Source organism: Diceros bicornis, chromosome 4 (genome assembly GCF_020826845.1).
Source record: "Diceros bicornis minor isolate mBicDic1 chromosome 4, mDicBic1.mat.cur, whole genome shotgun sequence".
Lineage (NCBI taxonomy): Eukaryota > Metazoa > Chordata > Mammalia > Perissodactyla > Rhinocerotidae > Diceros > Diceros bicornis.
This window is the reverse complement of record NC_080743.1, coordinates 36,009,724-36,031,969: the sequence shown is the minus strand read 5'-3', so window position 1 is coordinate 36,031,969 and position 22,246 is coordinate 36,009,724. Positions and strand designations below refer to the sequence as shown.

General features: G+C 37.7%; 1 long non-coding RNA gene across 1 annotated transcript in view; it reads right to left on the bottom strand.

The window, feature by feature from the left end:
• The window catches only part of LOC131404211 (uncharacterized), a 71,666-nt gene that overhangs the window by 660 nt on the left and 48,760 nt on the right, over nucleotides 1–22,246 (bottom strand). The window lies entirely within an intron of this gene.

Below are 22,246 nucleotides of genomic sequence, written 5' to 3'. Positions count from 1 at the left end.
GTGAATGTAGGAGAAATACAAAGGTGTAATAAAAAGAGACACTTTAAGTGAAGAGTACCTCATTTCATTTGTTTAGGTTATAATAGTCCTAGAGGCTCATTTCTAAAAATAGCTTAGTGCATGTGCATTCGTTCTCATAAACTGAAGCAATCTCACTGGGATAAAAAGTTGTTCTGGGTGGAGAAATGAAGAAAAGTTCAACAAGTAGGCTAAACATCAGGGGTAGTAGGAAGCTGGAAATCTGATCTACTGAATTCTACCACTAATTTTCTGTCCCCCCTTTAGTCCCCATTCTCTTTCCAATCCTGTGAATGGATCAAGACATACTAACACTTTTTACTTTTGTGTGTGTTTGTGTGTGTGTGAGGAAGATGAGCCCTGAGCTAACATCTATGCCAATCCTCCTCTTTTTGCTGAGGAAGACTGGCCGTGGGCTAACATCCATGCCCATCTTCCTCCACTTTATATGGGACACCACCACAGCATGGCTTGACAAGCAGTGCAGGTGCTTCAGTGCGCGACAGGGATCCGAACCTCAGGCCGCCAGAGTGGAGCACGCACACTTAATCACTACGCCACCAGGCCGGCCCACTTCCTACGTTTTGAAAGAGAGAGGGGACTCCAGAAAACAGCCTACATTTATTAATTTAAAAATTGTTTTGTCACATGTAGTTTGGTTTTGGTGCCTTTCTTTATGCTTCCTAAAGTGTCATGCATCCTATGGCATTCAGTATTTGCCAAATGACATATGAGATGAGTTCAGAAATAAGATGGGGAAAAATACCTCTATTTAATGATGAAAGAAAGAAATAAGTATAGCAGCAAAGACATTTTTACTTGTAAATATTGAACCATATTATTGATAATAATATAACCATTAATCTATAATAATTTAGTATCAATAATAAGACAATTATATACATAAATAACTATAAAATATGACAGAAAACAGGAAGTGAGCATGTATTACAAGGTTTAAGGAGAAACGAGATATGGTACTCACTGACCAAAAGGTTTACTCATGAACTATCACCATCCTTTTTCTTCAAACTCATTAGAGTCTCCAAGCATTGCCTCCTCCACTCTCTCCCTGTTTTTCTCTATCCTCTCTCCTTACTTCAGTTCCAATCCATTTTAGAGCCCATGGGTCATCAATCCCTCTTTTGTTAATATCTCAATTTCCTCTGCCCCATTATTCATGTTACCCATCTGGCTGCAAATACTGGCCTACTCTCAGTTTGTTAAATGTGCCATGCTCATTCCCACCTCAGGCTTTTTGCATATGTTGTTCCCTCTGCCTAGAACACTCTTTCTTGTCCCCAAATTCCTTTAATCCCCTCCTACTTCACCTAGCTAGTTCCTCTTCACTCTCCAGATCTCTGTCTACACCTCACATCAGGGAAGCTGTACCTGTCTCCTAGGCTAAGTTATATCCTTCTAAAAAGGCTGCATAGACCCTTGTACAGCCCATATCCCGTGAATTAGTTATTAAGTCTTTTTTGTTAGATTATAATCTCCATTAGGATAGGTACCAATTCTGTCTAGTCTTTGCTGAATCCCCAGCACTAGTTTATCATTTTTTTTTTTTTGTGAGGAGGACCAGCCCTGAGCTAACATCCAATGCCAATCCCCATCTTTTTTTTTTTTTTGCTGAGGAAGACTGGCCCTGGGCTAACATCCATGCCCATCTTCCTCTACTTTATATGGGACGCTGCCACAGCATGGCTCAACAAGCGGTGCGTCGGTGCGCACCCGGGATCCGAACCGGCGAACCCCGGGCCGCCGCAGCAGAACGTGCGCACCCAACCGCTTGCGCCACCGGGCTGGCCCACTAGTTTATCATTTGATACATGTTAGGCATTTGATAAATATTTGTCCCCTGAATGAATAAATGAAAGGAGAGAGAGACCACACACATCCAGTTGGGATGACCAAGGAAGGATTTATGGAGAAGGAGGCTTGTGAGATGGGCTTTGAAAAATGCACACAATAGCGAGAGGCAGTGGAAATAGTTGGTGCTGAGGCTTGGAGACAAGAGAGCTATCAGGTGCTCAGGGAAGAGTAGACACTTTACCTTGGCTGTAGAGCATGGATCATATAGAAGAGTAGGGAAAAATTACGCTGGAAAGAAAGATCAGCATAATATGGTGGAGGAAGGCCTGTTTTGGAAATCAATACTTAATCTCATAGCTGGTGGAGGGGCAATGAAGGAATATGGCACGTGGCCTAAATGAAAGGGGAAAGAGAATGCATGCGGGAGACCTGTTCATGAACTCAGTAACAATCTAGGCAAGAAATAATCAAAAGCTGGACTGCTGACTACGGGAAATAAATGGAAAAGAATAGGCAGTGACAGAAAGAATTGTATATTTAAGGTGGATTCTGTGGAGAGAGACCAAAATATTTAGGGAGAGACAAGGAAAAGAGGTAAGCCATGTGCCTTTTGAGGTTTCTCTGAGAATAACTGGAAAAATGGTGAAGCCAGGAAAGATAGGATAATCTTGCTTTAGGGATGGTGAGGGGAGGGAAACGATACGTTTATTTTCTAACACTGTTGAGCAGGATGTTTTTTTTGTGTGTGAGGAAGATCAGCCCTTAGCTAACATCTGCCAATCCTCCTCTTTTTTGCTGAGGAAGACTGGCCCTGGGCTAACATCCAAGCCCATGTTCCTCCACTTTATATGGGACGCCGCCACAGCATGGCTTGCCAAGAAGTGCGTCGGTGTGCGCCCGGGATCCGAACCGGCGAACACCGGGCTGCAGCAGCAAAGCGCGCGCACTTAACAGCTTGCGCCACTGGGCCGGCCCCATGTTGAGCTAGATTTTTAAAAAATTCATCTAGAATATAGTATTCTTGGGGTGAACACTGTAGATCAGTGGCTGAAAATTAATGAAGAACTTTTCCTCTAATGAAATTTTATATTTACATTTCTGGTAATTCCCTTAGTTTGTTCACATCCTTTTGTACCAGGGAGTGCTTCAAACCATAGGGTAAACATAGCGTGTCTTTTTGGAGAAATAATTGTACAGAAAATTTGAGACAATAACCACCAAACAATTTAATCCCCTCCCCCAACTTAAAAATATTTTTATGTAAAACAAACAGAAATGTATTATGGAAGAGAATGTAAGATTCACACGGACTTTTAGATGACACTCTCACATTCAAAGAAATGTCATGCTTTGCAAACTACTTTATGGTCTACCTTCCTTGACCCAATCTCCCCACCCCTCAGTTCAAGTTTATTTTGCTAAGTGAGTTGTCTTAATAGCTAGTCCACATCCATACAGCTAATAAGTGGTATAGCAAGAATTTTAAGCCAGATTTCTCTAGAGTCTGCACTCTTAACTACTATATTACATACTATTTATTAATTTAATGGTCTTTGAGTTTTAGTTAATATTATATTTAGTATCACTCACCAAGTAAATGACAATGTAAGGACAAACACTGGCAGCTGGTATTTTTCAATAATGAATTAGCAGGGGCTCCAAGAATGAGATCAGAGCAAGTAATTTTTCACAGTGCTTTAGAGAGAGTGAAGATGGGATGGATCATGAAAAGGGTTAGTGTGGTGTTTCCTAGTCCACTGCCCATTAATTTGATGAATATGTTAAACATTCTTTTAAGACTCAATTCATCCTCCAAAATTTTAAAACACAGACCTGACATCATTTTCCTGTTCAAAACCTTGAAAGCACAGTTTAGAAAGTCCTTTACAATCTGGTTCCAAAATATCCTTCAGCAATTAATCCGCATACAATGAGCCCCAAATACATTAGACTTTCAACTAATTAGTTAGTTAATAGAACTAAGAGTCTTCCTAAAAAAGCAACCTTAAGGTTAAGATTTCAAAAGTCAGTTAGGGTTGATCAGATTAAAGGGAGAAACAGGATGGGAAGGAAGAGAGTTCCAGGCAGGAACATGCAGAAACAACATTAGTTACGTGGGAAGAAAGAGCCAGTCCAGCTGAAGAAAGTTCAGTGAGGGAAGATGGTGGGAGATGAGGCTGAAAAGGCAGGTAGGCAGAGGCCAGAAGCTAGAAAGAGGACTCTGTAAGTCACGTGGGATGTGGGCCTCCCCTCTAATGACAATGGGAAATCAACCAAAGGTTTTGAGCAAGAAGTGACATGCTCAGATCGGACTGCACTTAAGAAAGTTCACCCTGGATACCACTTGGAAACAGTATTGACACACATCGTCCCACCACTACTGCTTCCAGATGTACACCTTCCACTGACTTCTGTAAGTAAATGTGGAAACTGATGAATGGATTTACCTAACAAAATAGTAGTTTTGATTTCTCATCAGATTTTTAAAAAACAGTAATTAAAAACACAAAGGCTTTCCTCTTAAAGCCTCAGGTTGCATGTTAGCGTACTTTTATAAACTTTAGTAACCATAATAAGCAAATTACTTTGGAGCACTCCATTTTTAAAATGTTGCTTAATGCGTGAAATGTGATATTACAGCATTGCCAAACCACTTTATAATCTTTTTAAAAAGTGCTTACTTAAATACACAAATATGATCAATGAATACAGAATTATATAATCACCAAGAGAAATTACTAGAATTTTCATAATGGTCTCTTGGCTTTTCCTCTGCTGATATCGGCGCCAAAGAAATTAGGTTATAACCATTGTTTTTCTTTGTGGCTGAAGAGACATTTCCAAGTACAGAATGAATGGAGTTCATTCAGAGGCTTTGCAAATGGGCTGTGGCCCCTTTTTATGCATAATGGGCCCCAACAAGGATATTTAGAACAAAACAACTTACTTTTTAACCCAGTGACATGGTCCTCACTTTTTAAAGGAGACCCACACACTAGATTTGCCTAGGTTTATCTGTTCTTTTATCACAATTTCTATAGAAGAATATTAAGGATGCCAGACAGTCTCCCACTCAGAGAAGGCAGCTGAATTTTTTTTTTTAATAACAGGGTGAATCATATGTTGCTTAAAACCTAAATTACAGAGGACATAGAAATTTCCAATAGACTAAGCTTGACACAATGACATGAAATAATGACATCTGAGAAAAAAATAAAGAGGAAGAGAGCTAGGTGGAGAGAGCAAGTCCCTGTTAAAGGAAAAAAAATGAAAAAGTCATGCATCTTTGAATAAACCTAATTTTTTTGTTGTTACTATTGTTCCTAAATACATCAGGGCTTCATGTACTTTTTTTAACTGATTTTTTTAAAGGCAAAACATGACACTAAAACAGGTGGGAGAAAAAGAGTTGCAACCCACTTCCTCCACGCCCTCTTGATACTTACCATCCATCCTTTGTGTGGTCTTTGGCTTATGCAGTATCTTGTCTCATTATGACTGGATATGAAGAGTCAAATAACTGTCATCAACAATATAGTATCAAACTGAAGGTCCCATATTTTTGTTAAATGTATCCATTTTGCCAACTCATTCTTTTTTTTTTTTTCCCTATTTAAACCACAGACCAACCTCCTGAAGGTGCCAAGTTCACAGCTGGCAAACTAACAGAGAAGTAAACTGTAATCTAATGCTACAGCTTCAGAACAGCACAGTCAAAAGATTTTAATGTGAAAGGAAAGGAATTTCAAATTATTTCACCCACTAGTTCAATATTTAAAGGTACACTTGTATTTTTTCCTACCTTAGCAAGGAATCAAATTTATTCCTAGATTGGCCCAGGGGCGGATCTCTCCTTCTCAAAGTAATTTGCAGGTTGGACTACAAAGGACACACAGAAACGCAGTGAAAAGAGAATAATGAGGTAAAAAGGAGACAGGTTCTTGGCATCTGCTTGCACTTCAGCCTGCATTTCTGCCCACATTGGACTCAGGCCAAACTGAGTGCAGCATCCAGTGACTGGCTAAGGAACCTGCGTCCTCCGTGCTTCACTCACCAGTGGGGATCAGTAAGACCCCTTCACATTGTGTACTTTTGAAGCATTTGACAGAAACTCTTCTTAATGGAGATATTAAAGATTAAAGAACCATTCTGAAACTGAATCATTCTAGGAAAAAAAAAAGAAAGAAAACTATCTAAGTCAAGTGAAACCATCTCTGACAGAAGTTCCACTAAAAGAGAGGGCAGCTCCTCTTTTCCCACAAGCTCTTCAAGAGCTAAAGACTGCAAACAGATAATTGCCAATTAATCCCTTCATGTTTTCATTAAGTAAATATTTATAAACTTTACACATATCCAGAGCTGTATTTTTATTATATAAATATCGTATAATGACTGGGTATGTATTCCAAGGACTTTATCATATAAGACTATCATATAATTACAGTGGAAATAATGGTAGTATCTGCCTCACTGGGCTGTGGAGAGGATAAAATTAGATAATAAGTATAAAGTGCTCATAAGCCATATTCCTGGTGCAGTCATTGCTTAGTAAATGGTCGCTATTATTCTTGTTGTCATGGAAACTGTTCATGTAAAGCTTTATTTCTTGGTCCAGCTAGAAACATCTTTTAATGGAGATACCAGAGGCTAAATACTAACTGTGAGATTTGAGTAGAACCTGGGAAAAAAAGATAAATTTAAATTTTTGATCTAGAGGTGTTTATAAGGCTTTTAAACCACCTCAAGGCTTAGATTTCTTGCAGGCTCCTTAATTCTTGAAGTTCGTGAAGAGACCTGCACTTTCAACAACTAAGGCTTTGACATTAAATTAGGAAATTTGAATCCTGGCTCCATGACTTAATCTCTCTATACCTTAGTTCTCTCGTGTGTAAAATGGAACTAATAATTCTACATAGACCTCAGGGTTGTTGTGAGGATTAAATAAGACAATATGTGTAAATGCTTAAAACAGTGCTTGGTACTTAGTAGGTGCTAAGCAAATCTTAAATGACTACCATCATCATTATCACCAAAAGGCAGAATAGGCAAATGGGATTTATATCTCATTGCCTGAGATTATCTTTGATTTTCTGTATTCTTTGGTGTCTAAGATAATTTTAATTTCAATTACTCTGTAGCTGAACATTTCAAAACATGAAGCAATTACTAATCTTCCTGTTTATGAATTGAAGGATATCTTAGAACATAGTAGTTGCAACGAAAATAATCACACCTTGGTAGGCTAAAGAAGAGAAGTAGGAGAAACCAGTAGGAAATGACGCCACCTTGTTCATTGCTTAGGGACTGCATGGCCAGTCTTGTGTCTCATCTTTTCTTCTCTCTGTCATTGCACTCGCAGTTTCCTCTGCTTCCTTATAGTGGCCCTAGTCTTGGTCTACATGACTTTTCAACCAAAAGTCATGCATCCATTTATGTGGGGTTTCTAGTCTCTAAATTCATAAGCTTGAGAGACAATCTTGGCGGCTTAGTTAGCCCTATGGATAGATTCCTGTGGTAATACTTGGATTTGTTTTGTTTGTCCACCACCTCTCTCTGTGCATCCTCTTAACTCTAATTTCAGATGAAAGAAGAAGAAGAGGAAGAAGAGGAGGAGGAAGAAGAAACTGTTTCCTAATCACAGGATTGGACTCTTGAATCAAGTTAGTTTAAACAGATTCTTAGGAATTTGTACCGTGAGTGGAGGTGCCTGGGCCAGAGGATTCATGAGCTCTCAAGGCTGGAGTCCTCAGAATTGTCTTGGTTTCTAACCTCGCTGAAGCTTGCTTGTTCAGTGATGCCTTCAATTCTGTGAGCTACTCCAGTAGTTCTCCTATTAAAGACAGTATGTTTCTTTTTTTTTTTTATGGTGAGGAAGATTAGCTCTGAGCTAACATCAGTTGCCAATCTTCCTCTTTTGCTGAGGAAGATTGGCTCTGAGCTAGTATCTGTGCCCATATTCCTCTATTTTGTATGTGGGACACGCCACAGCATGGCTTGATGAGCAGTGTGTTGATCTGCACCCATGATTCAAATCTGTGAACCCTGGGCTGCCAAAGCAGAGTGTGCGAATTTAACAACTACACCACCGGGCCAGCCCCAAAAGATAGTATGTTTCTTAAATACTTTTCTGTTTCTTACAACCAAAAGACTCTTAGTTGCTGAGTTTCCTCTGGGGAATTTAATAAGCTATGGCCAAGTAGGGGCTTGGGCAAGCCAAATTAAGCTGGAGGACATGCCATGCATAGGTAATTTGATACAATTTGATATATCTATTAAAGGGAAAAATGGGTTACAAGGAAAGAGTCTGACTTGTGTCTATATCTACTATAGTCCTAGCAGGATATAAAAAACATCATTTAATTAAATTCAATTTAAGTCACTAGGCATTACAATTCAGCATTCACTATACAGTCATACATCACATAACAATGTTTTGGTCAACAGTGGACTGCATATATGATGGTCCCATAAGATTAGTACCATATAGACTGAGTATCCATTGCATCAAGGATGAGCCCTGGATACCGGTGTAACCGCTGCCTCCTCACCTTTTAAGCTGGCCCTGCAGGACTGAGATTCTGCCCTGGACGTAGCCCTTTTTACCGGAGAACTGATTTTCCTAATTCTTAACAGTCTTCTCTCTGGTTATGATTCTGGAGTCTGGATCACGTATTCTAAACCCTAGTTCAATGAGCAATTCTTTACTCTGGAGCAGGGGTTGACAAACTTTTTCTGTAAAGGGCGGATAATAAATATTCTAGGCTTTGAGGGCCAGAGTCACTCTGTTACAAGTACTTAATCTGCTACTGTAGCATTAGAGTAGCCATAGACACTTAAACCAACGGGTGGGGCTGTGTTCTAACAAAACTTTTACAAAAAGAGGCAGTGATTTGGCCCCTGAGTGTAGTTTGCAGATGCCATGCTCTTGAGCATCATTACCCATGCATTCGCAATTCCTTAATACCATGATCCATCTGTTTGAGAGAAAGCTTACCTCAATCTTTCCCAATCCCCCCTTTATTTGCAAAGGTTTAGGATGACTCACCCCACAGTTACAACATTCAAAATGTCCATACGCCTTACTTCGGTTCCTGGCATACTGCAGAGCCCACAATGAACACTTATGTGTACCCTGTCTTTCCCTCTAGAGTCAAAGTGAAAAGAGAGAAACCAGAAGTGGTAGTTTCTATATAGGTGTTAGCAGTTAAAAACGCCACCAACAACAACCAAAAATAACTTAGAATGCCTAAAAAATGGTAACTGGTTTTTGAGTTATGAAACAATAATCTATCATATTCTGCAAGGAGTAGAGATACATTGGTCAAAAGTAAAAAAAATTGGTTGGGTTACTCCCTAGAAAGTGACAAGAAAATTGAGGCTCATAAAAGTTAAATGAGAGTTCCACAAACGTATGTTATGGAATTCCTGCTCATTATGCCCACCTTGAAGCAAGGGAAGGGGATGTATTACAATATCCCAAATTGGAAATCCAAATATATTTTCTGAGTCAAGTTATTAAATACGGTGATTTTTTAATATAGTGGGTTTAATAAGATTTTAAATTGCATATAATAGTAATAACTGCCATTTAGTTAAATGCCAATGTAGTGAACATTGTTCTGATTTTCCCATCCAACATCCATTCTCCTTTCTTCTGATAACACTACCTACATTTTATTTTGGGGAACCATGCTTCCTGTACCTTGGGTCCTTATGCTTTGGGTGGAGCTGAAATCATCCCTGATTCCAGAGAGTATGTGATCTAGGTCTGGACAATAAAAACATCGAAAATTCTTTTCTTTTCCTTCTTTCCTGCCTCCCTCCCTCCTCCTCTTCCTTCCTTCCTTCCTTTCTTCCTTTTCCTTTATGTCTGCAACTGAGAGTACTAATACAACCTATTTTATGTTAGCCAATATACATTTTCTTTAACCCGCAAAACAATCCTGTGGGTGGCTATAATTATTCTAATTCTCAGATAAGTGAACTGAGGAATTACATACTATGCCCATGCACCTAATATGCCTCAAAGCTACGATTCAACCTCAGGCAAGTCTGACTCCCAAGCAGGTGTTCCTCACTGTACTCCTTGCTCTCAGGGAACGGGGCTCCTAAGGGACCGAGCCTTGAGGTTTCAACAGGTTACATCTGCTTATAATTTAGAGGCCATATCTACATTAGAGGCTTGATGTGATGATAACACATTTGCTCTGGCCTGTGATGTGAAAATAAATAATTTACTTTTGAAAATGCAGTGATTCCTTGACCAGGCCACAGGTGCCTTTTAGAATATTAGTGAAATTATTGTTACAGACAAGTCATTTATAAAATGTATTTCTTTAAAAAAAAATGCGTTTTTCGCTTATAGCCTACTAACGTCAGGTGTATGTCCAAGAGAAAAATTTTATACTCATTCATTCTGTGACAGACATTTAGAAATGTTTAGACATTTAGAGCATACTAGGCACTAGGCCTAGCAATGGAGTAACTGTACTGGGCTGCCTAGAACAAAAATTTGGTATAGGATGGCCATCTTAAATTAATAGGCCATCTTACGTTCTCAGTTTCTGCCTGGAATGGTTATATCCTAAGAGTCTGGCCATGTAACGCTTTCCTCTACACGTGAAACTTCATAGCGAACCACTTTTTTCAAACAAAGGATAAGAGCCTGAGAGCTAGAACTGAATAAACCTCTCTGTGCTTCAGTTTCTGCATCTGTAAAATGAGGATGATAACAATAGTACTATTATTAGCAGTACTCCAACCTCCCCTAAGTTTCTCAACGAAATGAACTACTGACTCAGCTAGTTTTTTTTTTTATTTTTGGTGAGGAACATCAGCCCTGAGCTAACACCCATGCCAATCCTTCTCTTTTTTGCTGAGGAAGACTGGCCCTGTGCTAACATCTGTGCCCATCTTCCTCCACTGGGAGGATGCCACCACAGCATGGTCTGACAAGCGGTGCATCAGTGCGTGCCCAGGATCCGAACCCAGGCCATGAGCAGCGGAGCGCGTGCACTTAACCGCTACGCCACGGGGCCAGCCCTGACTGACTCATCTAGTTTTTAAGTGTGAATATTTATAGATTAGGTTTTTCATAGAACATGACTCACTTTTCTCTTTCCTCCTCATGTTCTTTCTCGCGCACACACACACACACGCAAAAATGTTACATAAAATGTCTCCAAAAATGAGCAATTTGTAATACGTGCCCAGGATTGTAATATAAGTTAAATGCTATTTTATCAGGGAACAACCAAAAATCATTACTGTATAAAATTAATAAGAAAATATATCAAGATATTTTTCATTATAAACGTGTTTTTCAAAGTACCTCCCTTCTCAAATTTTCTACTCAAGTTACTATAGCCTTGTGGCTTATAGAAGTTATAACAAAACGAAAGCCAATTATCTTGAACCATTTAAAGTATAGTTACTTCAGAATAGTGATACGATTATCATTTAAATAATGTCATATTGTGTGTGAGCACATTTTGTTTTCTTATCTATTTAAAGGAGAGAGAATAGGCCGAGGCAATGGGGGAATCTTTCAAATAAGTTTGGAAATCAGAGAAATTTCTCCTTACTCCTTTCACTGTAATAGATTAGGATAGATCACTGGAATCTATTTCAAACAAATCTACAGTCTCCTAGTATTTCTAAATTGCAAAGACCAAAATATCTAAATTGTCATCTGAGAGCAGCAGATAGCTTAGATAAAAAACACATCTGTTTTTTCTCTCAGCTTTATTGAGGTATGATTGAGAAATAAAAATTGTATATATTTAGGTTGTACAACATGAATTTTTAAAGGTGTACAATATGATGATTTTATATACCATACATTGTGAAATGATTATCACAATCAAGTTAATTAACACATCCATCACTTCACATAGTTATCTTTTTTGTCTGTGTGGTGAGAACACTTACGATCTACTCTCCTAGCAAATTTCAAGGATACAATATGGAATCATTGACTATAATCACCATGCTGTACAACTGATCTCCAGAACTTACTCATCTTATAACTGAAAGTTTGTACTCTTTGACCAACATCTCCCTATTTCCCCCTGCCCCAGGCAACCACCATTCTACTCTCTGGATCTATGAGTTCAGCCTCTGGATCTATGAGTTCAGCTTTTTAAAATTCCATATATAAGTGAGATCATATAGTATTTGTCTTTTGTGTCTGGCTTAATTCACTTAGCATAATGTCTTCGAGATTGATCCATGTTGTCACAAATGGCAGGATTTCCTTCCTTTTTATGGCTGAAAAATATTCATATATATATATATGTAATATATATTATATACAGGTAATATATGTATTATATATAATTTTCTTTATCCATTCATTCATCAGTGGACACTTAGGTTGTTTCTATATCTTGGCTATTATGAATAATGCTGCGATGAACATGGGAGTGCAGATATCTCTTTGAGAGAATGAATTCATTTCCTTTGGATACATACCCAGAAGTGGAATTGCTGGATTATATATGGTAGTTCTATTTTTACTTTTTTGAGGAACCTCAAACGCTGTTTTTCACAATGGCTGTACCAATTTACATTCCCACCAACAGTGCATAAAGGTTCCCTTTTCTCCACATTCTTGCCAACACTTATCTCTTGTCCTTTTGATAATAACTATCCTAAACCTGTGAGGTGATATCTCATTGTGGTTTTGATTTGCATTTCCCTGATGATTAGTGATATTGAGCACCTTTTCATGTATCTGTAGACATTTGTATGTCTTCTCTGGAAAAATGTCTATTCAGGTCATTTGCCCATTTTTAAATGGGCAATGGGTTATTTGTTTTTTTGCTATTGAGTTGTATGAGTTCCTTGAATATTTTGGATATTAATCCCTTATCAGATTTTTGGTTTGCAAATATTTTTTCCCATTTTGTAGGTTGCCTTTCGTTTTGTTGATGGTTTCCTTTGCTGTGCGTAGGCTCTGTAGTTTGATGTAGTCTCACTTGTTTATTTTTGCCGGTGTTGCCTGGGCTTTTTGTGTCATATCCAAAAAATCATTGCCCAAACTAATGCCAAGAAGCTTTTTCCCTGTTTTCTTGTAGGAGTTTAATGGTTTCGGGCCTTACATTTAAGTCTTTAATTCATGTGGAGTTGACTTTTGTGTAAGGTGTAACATAATGGTCCAATTTCATTATTTTGTATGAAATATACATTTTTTTAGTGCCCGTACAATGCTGAATGGAGCCATGTCGTGTAATGGTTAAGAACAAGAACACCGGTGCCATGCAAAAGTGGGTTCAGATTTGGGTTCTGAAACTCACTGTGTAACTCTGGATGAGGTTCTTAGACTAAACACATTATCATACGGAAAGTGCTTAGCATCATGGTTTCTGGCACTTGGTAAGTACTCAATAAATAGTAGCTTATAAGTGTGTGTGTGCATATGTATTATATGCGTATATATTATATACATACATATTATATACATGTATATTGTATATGTATAACAATGTTAGATTTGCAAAATAAAAATCTTCATAGAAAAGCCTTCAGTGTAAAGGAAATACTAAAAGTACAACTATATATTGTTGAAGTTTCTTACTAGTAACACACAGAAAACCATAAAAGTCAGATTTTAATATATGTTTATGAATTAAGATTTGAATCACTTAGGCATATACAAAGGACTAGATAAATGCCAAGGAGATGCTATACGACTAAAGAGTAATGCTTTTATTATTGTTTAACTATTTCAACTACATTGTTCCAATATCTTATCAGTTCAAATGCAATATTAAATGCTATGCTTTATGTTGCTCTATACTTGATTTTAAATGAATCATAATGCTTAGTTATAAGACTTGGGATTATTTGTTACTTTTTAAGTTTTTTATGTATTTGACAGTGAGCTGAACACTCAGTTTAGCTTCAGTTACACAATTATAAGATCTTTCTCATCACACAATTATTCTTTTAAAATTGAATGTGCATGTACAAATGTCCAGAGTGTAGACAGCTGTCCAAACAATAAGAACTCTATGTATCAGGACAGGTGCTGTTATTATCCCCCAAATCCATAACACAAGTGTTGGCTTATAAAAGATATGGAGGAAAAAGACTTAATAAAAATAAAAAATAAATAACTAAATATTCCAGTAGTAAAACAAAGCAACGAATTTCCATTTATTCCATGCACATGAACCTAAGAATATTCAATGAAAGAGTTTAAAGAAAATTATAGGGGGTTGTCCATTGCTTTGGAGGTATTATGATACCTCATAGTAATACCTGATTTGGGATATTTATTACAGCTAGCTGAGAAGCCCAAGGAACTGCTTCAAAGTGTTACTAAGAATCACCTGGCACATTTACAAAACCTGAAGAATCAACTTAATTTACAAATTCTTAGACTATGAGTTACTACAGGACAAGGACTGTCTTACTCATCATGGTTTTGCCAGTACTTCACACAAATTAGGCACTGAATATATGGAGCATGCTGACTGAAGACCTACACCGACTGGAAGAAAAGTCACACCAAAGCCAATTTGCACTGTCCTATAGGCTTAAAATCAATGGCCAGATGATTAAAAGCAGTGGTTCTCAATTAGAGGCTACATTACCCACCAGGAGACATTTGGCAATGTCTGGAATTATTTTTGGCTGTCATAACTGTGGGAGTGCTGGCATCTAAAGGGTAGAGGCCAGGGATGCTGCCAAACATCCTATAATGCACAGGACAGCTCCCCACAACAAAGAATTATCTGGCCCAAGATGTCAATAGTGCTAAGGTTAAGAAACTCGGATCTAAAAGTTAACTGAATATTCAAGATAGCAGCAGACAGTCAGCCAGAGCAGAACCCACTGAACTCTACCTTGTTTAAAGAAAAAAAGTTTCACTATACAATTCAGTACTCATTTTCCAAAAGAGAAAAGCTCCTGAAATGGAAATGTGGAAGTAGAATGAAAAGCCTTCCATTTTTCTCAGCTAATAGACAATTTTCATATACCTTTGTGTTTATCACCACATGTGATATTTAGAAACTGTGGATGAACATAAGTTACAATGGTTTGCTAACACATAAGGCATTTTATTTCTCCTAGAAAATACACTGACTTTTTTTTTTTGTTTGTGAGGAAGATCAGCACTGTGCTAACATCTGCCAATCCTCCTCTTTTTTTGCTGAGGAAGACTGGCCCTGGGCTACCATCCGTGCCCATCTTCCTCCACTTTATGTGGGACACCGCCACAGCATGGCTTGCCAAGCGGTGAGTCGGTGCGTGCCCAGGATCCGAACGGGCAAACCCCGGGCCGCCGCAGGGAAGCGTGCGCACTTAACCGCTTGCGCCACAGGGCTGGCCCAAAAATACACTGACTTTTGTTAGTGAGACATTTAAAGAGGTCAAATATGTAAGGGCTAAATTTGTACTTGATACTGGCATATGAATATTGAAATAGGAAAGGTAAAGGCAATAATGATAAATGGAGAGAGTTAACATCTGTTGAGTGCTTTCAATCTGTCAGGTGCTAAACTAAGCACTTTACATGTGTTTTCATTTAACTGGCAAGATATATCAATTTCAGAAATTAAGTGTTTCAGAAAGAAAACTATTTGCTCATTTATATTAAAAAGTATTGTAATTTCTCTTTTACAGGTCCCTCTTCTCCTCTAGACTAAGATCTTCTGAAGGACAAGGTCTCTTGTCGTCTTCATCATTATGTCCTCAAGGGCCTGGCACTTCATCACGAAATAGGGCAGTCATTAGCATTTTGTTACATGAATAAGGGTATCCTTGCTCAATGAAACATAAATCTAGGGACACTATCTAAAACCCTCCAAATTCTGAGGAGAAGCAAGGTTGTCACAAGTCGAGTCTGTGAGCTCCTCAGGATCTCTCATTTATCTCTGAATTCACAGTTACTAGTGAAGAGTCTAGCATATAACAGGTACTTAGAATATTTTGAATTGAATTTATCTTGAGACTGTAACTATTTTCAAAAGGTTTTCCAAGACAGGGAAATGTGATCTACTCTTTTACATGAATCTTGATGCAGCAAATACAGTTACTCCTTTTTTTTTCTTGTTCTTGTTTACAGCTCTTGTGTGGTTCCTGCCCCTTCTTTATATGTTCAGCTCTGATAATAACAATTAACGGCACTCAGACAAGGTCAAAGGGAGGAAATATTTCACCTGGGCAATTTCTTCATTCAGCTATATATTTGTCAGTGTGAGACGCAGAGTGTTTATATAAGTAAAACCAAATATTCTTTTCTAACGCAGAGATCTACAGCCACCCAATTAGATTGTCGCATTATCTAGGGAGCCATCCTGTGGTCCTGCAGTGGATACTGTGGAAAAAGGAAGAAAAGAAGTAGAAACAAGTTAAATGTGCTGAGGCAGAAACTACATGTCTATTTTGGGCATATCATTCAGACACCACCTTCAATCAACCCTCCTGATTGATGTTTTATTAGCAAAGACAAGAATTACATCTCTTCTGCTTCTTAGCCACTCAAAAAAGTTCTCACTAAACCTCAAAAATCAAGCATATTGCCATAACAGCAGCAATTGTAAAGTATTTGCTTACAGTTCTTTTGATTTAGAAAAGATGTTTTCTTCTTTCTCTTCATGAACTAGTATTTATGAAATACTCTCATATACATGCTTATCTATCATACACCACTCTGAGAAAGTCAAAGAGAAGTTTCCGTGTATTGTAGGAAATAAGGGAGAGTAGAAAAGAAGGTCATTTTCCCTCTCTCTAAAAGGTCATAATCAAAAATAATATATAAATTATTATCGTAACCAGGCAATATTGACAACAGTACAGATCTGACCAAACTGAATGGAGAATATATGCTCTCAGAGTACAGAGTGGGTGAGTAAACATAAACTACAACCCCTTCCAACTTCTTTCAACACAAACGATTTCTGTGTCCGTTGATTCTAAGATGACTAAAAAAGCTCTCTTGGATCATCTGATCAGCCAGAGTCACTCTCCAACAGCAGATCCCTGCTCAGTCTACTACCCAATGAGTGGAAAGACCCCAAAGTGGGCTGCTAGCAAGCCGAGACACATGCAGAGCACTTGCAACCCTTCTTGTTTTCTTATTTTTCCTGTTTTCATTGGCAGAATTTTTTCCCTGCCCAAAGCAGAGCTGCAAATGAAAGCAGCTGTCCAAAGTGGAGGAGGTTCAAAGACCAGAGAAGAAAGAGAAAGGCGGTGGGGTCAAATGAGGAAAACAACTGAGGACAACAAGAAGACTCTTGGCAACTCTGCCTTGTACAAAAGTCTTAAACTGGTGGCGGCCATGGCAAAGTGATACACCCATTGGCTTTCAAGTGACAACAACTGAGCATCATATTTTTACACAGACTCACAAACTTAACACTCCCAGGGCAAGAAATATTTCTAAATATTTTCCTCTGAACTTCTGGTGGTCACTTTTTCGGTTCCTGTCATATGCTCATTCATGTTTCTGAATCATGCTACAGATGAAAAGCTATTTGGAATTATTGTATGAATTTCTTCTTTTGGTTTCATTACTTAAAGGTTATTGAGAAAATATAGGTATGGTTATTTTGGAATCTGACTTCAATAGGCACATTTAGAGAAATTAATGTATATTTAGCATCTATTTTTTAACTACAAGGTTTAGTGCTTCATTAGATACTAAAATTTAATCTTGAAAATATAAAAGGATTATAGTTAAAATATTGCAATTAATTACTTACTTAAAAGAAGTAAAATAAATACAAGTTATGGCACATTTCAGAATACATTTTAAAAATAGATTTAAAGAACATATAAACACCCTACTGTATTTTAGGATTTTTAGAAATCTTTTATGCTAATTATTTAAAACACTTATAATTCAATGCTAATAGTATATGAATTCTAGAATGATGGAATTCCAAAACAGATTGGAAAAGTCAATGGAGTGCACAGATTCTGAGAGGCAACTTTATTGAATATATTTGCAAGTTCAAGTAACTACATTTTTAGCACAAAATCTTTTGTGCCCTAGCTTCTTTAAAAAATATATTTACAAGCACGAATGACTGTGAAATAGTACCTACAGATGTTTGATCTATGTAGAAATTTCAAGAACATAACTGTAGAGCAGTAAACACGTTTCACAGACTGACTGCCAAATCTAGAAGCCTTTTCTTTCAGTCAACACTTTCCCACCATCGTGAGAACCATTTCTCATTAACAACCAAATTGTTTCCAGAAGCTGTGCTGTAAGGAGTTTCCCTAGAAACCATTTGGTAAAAGACTGTGGCTTTCTTCCATAGAAATCTCAAGCAGTGAAAAGGCAGATTTTCTGGCATAAATCAAACCCAATTTCTAGGGTTCACTAAACCCTTTCTCCTCAAAATAATGTTTTGTGACTTGATCTTAGCAGTTAATAGTACACGCAGGAGAGCTAGTGTGAACCAGTTTTAAATGAATTTTATTCCATTTCTTTTGTCACTCTGTTGAAATCACTTCCAAAGCTTATTATACCTTGATGAAGGTTTAACTGCACAGCTAATGGACAAAATAGTATATTTACTGTATGGCAAAATCTGTAACTTTTTTCCCACTAAGTTTGCCCTGGTGAATTAATCTCTGTATTGTTAGGATAATACTATCTGTTCTGATTTCAGAGCTGTTCTTGCTGATAAATATACTTTTTTAAAAAGAAGTTGGCCAACAAAGAAATTTTTTGTACTAAAAATATAGATATTTCAACTGGCAAGTATATACAAATATATATCAATAATGTTTTAGGAAGTTTCTAGATGCATACAAATTCATAGGAAATACACTGAAAAGAAGCATACGTATCAATAATTATGTCTCAAGTGTAGACTTGGCAGAGTACTTTAAATGGAACTAAAATTATTACTGGGATGGAATTACACTTTTCCACATCTCCATACCTTTTGCACACTTTTGTTCTCTTTGCCAGCAACATGCATACGCCTCCTAACCAAATCTTATTCCTCCCTCAGACTCTGCTCAACATCTCCTCATTCATTCATTCATTCATTTGTTCATTCACTCATTCGTTCAATAAATTTTTACTGAACACCTACTATTTGATAGATTCTGTGGCAGATGCTGAGGTGAACAAGACAATGTCCTTTCCTCGTGGAGTTGATGGTTGAATGTGAATCATTCCTCCTTCCCTGACTTCCTCAGATAGAGATAAACGCTTCCTTCTTAGTGCTACCATCATTTATCCATTTAACAAGTATCTAACAAACACCCACTAATTACCAGGCATTTCCCATATCATATTGCAATTATTTATTTGTGAAACTACTTCACCTATTTGACTGTGAGCTCTTTGAGGAAAGAGCTTTTGTATATCTTTGTATTTCCAGTACCAAGCAAAATTCCTAGAATACAGTAGGTACAAAGTAAATGATCGTTGAATAGATGATTGACGTAAACTAAAATATTCTAGCCAACAAAACAGGCTTTCTGCTATTTGAAAAGTATTAATAACACATCACAGGTTTACAAGAGTATTGGCCCTACTTTGCTAACAACTTCAGCCAAACATTTTTGAGATGTGAAAGATGGAAATCTGAGAATTGGTCAAGCTATTCTAAGAAATTTGGCAATTAGAGTCCCTGCCATATACCCAAGATTAAATTAATTAAGCTCATAGGATGATCCACTTAAGTTCAAAAATAATTCAAAGTAGAAATTGGTCTCCTTAATTAGGTAACACAAGTCTTGTGGCAATTTGGTTTAGAGGTATTTGAATTAAAAATGCAAGCCTCTGCTTCCAAAGGCACCTAACTGGGAGTAAATGCCCCAAACCCCTTCTTTAACCTGTAAGGCGCTACAAGATCTGCCACCCTGCCCTCTTCTCTGACCTCATCTCCTGCCGTTCTCCCACTTCTCCACCTGCTCCTACCAGACTAACCTCCTTGCTATTCCAGCAATTCTGCCTCAGGACCTTGGCACTTGCTGTTCTCTCTGCCTGTACAGCTCTTTAGACACCTTTGAGTCTCACTCTTTTCTTCCTTCAGGTCTCTGCTCGAATGTCACCTTTTCAGTGAGGTCTTCCTTGCCACGAAACCTGAAACAACAGGCCTGGCCCCTCCACTCCCAATCACTCCCTAACCTCCTGTCTCTGCTTTAGATTCTTCATAGTTCTTATCACCATCTGACATACTATGTATTTCCTTTCTTTTTCTTTTGGTTTGTCTCCCCTACTAGAAAATGAACTCTAAAAGGCTAGGTATTTTGACCATATCCTTAGGGATTAGAAGTGTGCCTTACACATAGAAGACACCTTATAAATATTTGTTGAGTGAATGGATTTGATTAACCTATCAATAACTGTGTCTTCAGCATTAACTGTCTATATTATACTATGCTAATGACTGTGGACTACAACTATGGTAATGAAAACTCCCTTAATTTGTGGATTCAGAATTTATCATTTTGATTATCTGATGTGCATCTTGAAACTAATTCAGAAGCCCAAATCTACCTAGTATAACTGTACTGCCACATTTTTTGTCCCCTCAAATCTTCTTGCCTCAAAATCACTACACTACAAAAGGCAGTTTTGTGAACACCAACAGATTTTGAAGCACTTCTTAACTTTCTATATGAATATGGGGATGGAAGTAGGGACTTGATTCCTCCCATAAAGTGGTTTTATCTAGTTGGGGACCTCTGTATGAAAGTACCATTTCTTCTACAGAAAAATTCTTGTGAGAAAGTTTCAAGCATAGCTAATTATTTCTAAGTCGAAAAGAAAAGCTTTAAATTAGGAAACTCATTTCATTGACTATTGAGGGATCTTTTCATTTTATAAAACCATTTATGGAAATAAATCAGTGGTTGTAGTGTGTGTAGTCAAAGTCATCAAATGCAAGAAAAGATCAATTATAATAAAGTTGTCAAGAAAAAAGAATAATAAAAACTTCTAAGACATTTAAGATTGTTTAAAAAATGAATTGCCCACATGTTCTACATAAAAACATCAGTCACCTTCTTTCTTTCTCTATTTCTGATAATTATCCAATGCATCTCAAAATTCCCTGTGGAATGCTGATGTATTAAGTTAGAAATAACCAATTATCTGATTTGGGTCTACACCAGATATTACCTTATACTAGTTCTCATAGAGATGTAATAAAAAGTACCAAGGGCTTCCTTAAATTTATGATAAAAAATAAAATTGAGAATATTCTCTTAATTAATTCATCCAGTTATTAAGCTACTTCTTACCTGTTATATCCAGTTCCTACCTTAGTTCTACTGAGTTTTCCAAAAATTTTTCATAGCTTTAACCTCCCCATAAAGAAACATACACAAACATGCATGTATACACATGCAGGTGTACACAGGTGCGTGTGCACGTGCGCCCGCACACACACACAGAAAAGAAATCTTGGTCAAAACCTACTTTTTCAGCTTTATCTACAACATCACATAACTTTTCACTCAAGCCATTTGGCTTTCTTTTCCGGTCCCTGAATTTTTTTAAGAGGCAGAGTATTTTAATTTGCAATCTAGTATTACTTTTAATTTGAAACTGGCTTGGCATTCTCACTCAGTACTCAGTAATACATCTCAAGGAGTCAGCTCTCGGATATGTTATATTTTTTAACCCTTAAAATATTGAGACTATTAAACTTGGATTAGGTTAAGTTGCAGACATGTTGAGACTTCAGCAGTAAGGGCTAGAGGTATAGGAGTGAGGTCTGGACCTGGCTAGTGGTAGTTTCACCAACTCCTTCTGCTTTGGCTGGGATTTTTCCACTTTAGCACTGAAATTCTCATGTCCCAGTAATCTCCTCAGTCCTAGGCAAGCCAAGACAGTTGGTCACCTCATGGGTGACAGGCTGAAGGAAATTGAACTGACAGGAGCCTGATCACTTAGGACAGTCCAGTGAGCTACTTCCAAAGGCATGGTAAGTGCAGATGCAGCTCAGAGAAGAGTCAGGGCCAATAGAATCTAATTCAGTTGGTGAGGCAGGAGCGGTAATGCCTGGAGACAGACAGCAAGAACTGGAGTCCAGTAATCTGGACTTGGGTTAACGTGGCCTTATAGATATTTATGGAGCACAGGATACAAAGCCTGTGGTAGGGACGCTAGCATAGGCTCCATTAACTTGGTAATACGATGGTAGTGAAACGCTCTCTGACATGCTTGGAATGAGTTTGCTGGTGGAGAGCTTCCAGTTATATCTGTGAAATACAATGGAAGACAGAGACGGATGAAATTAAGACTCAGATGGGCTCAGGGTTCCATAACTAGGAAGAGGCAAAGCTAAATTTTAAACCTAGATCTTTCTGACCCCAGGTCTGTTGCCCAGGTATTTAAATAAAGGTTTTAATATAAATTCTATTCACAGAAATCCATGAGATGCATGACTATACAAAGAACTCCTACAACTCAATAACAACAACAAAA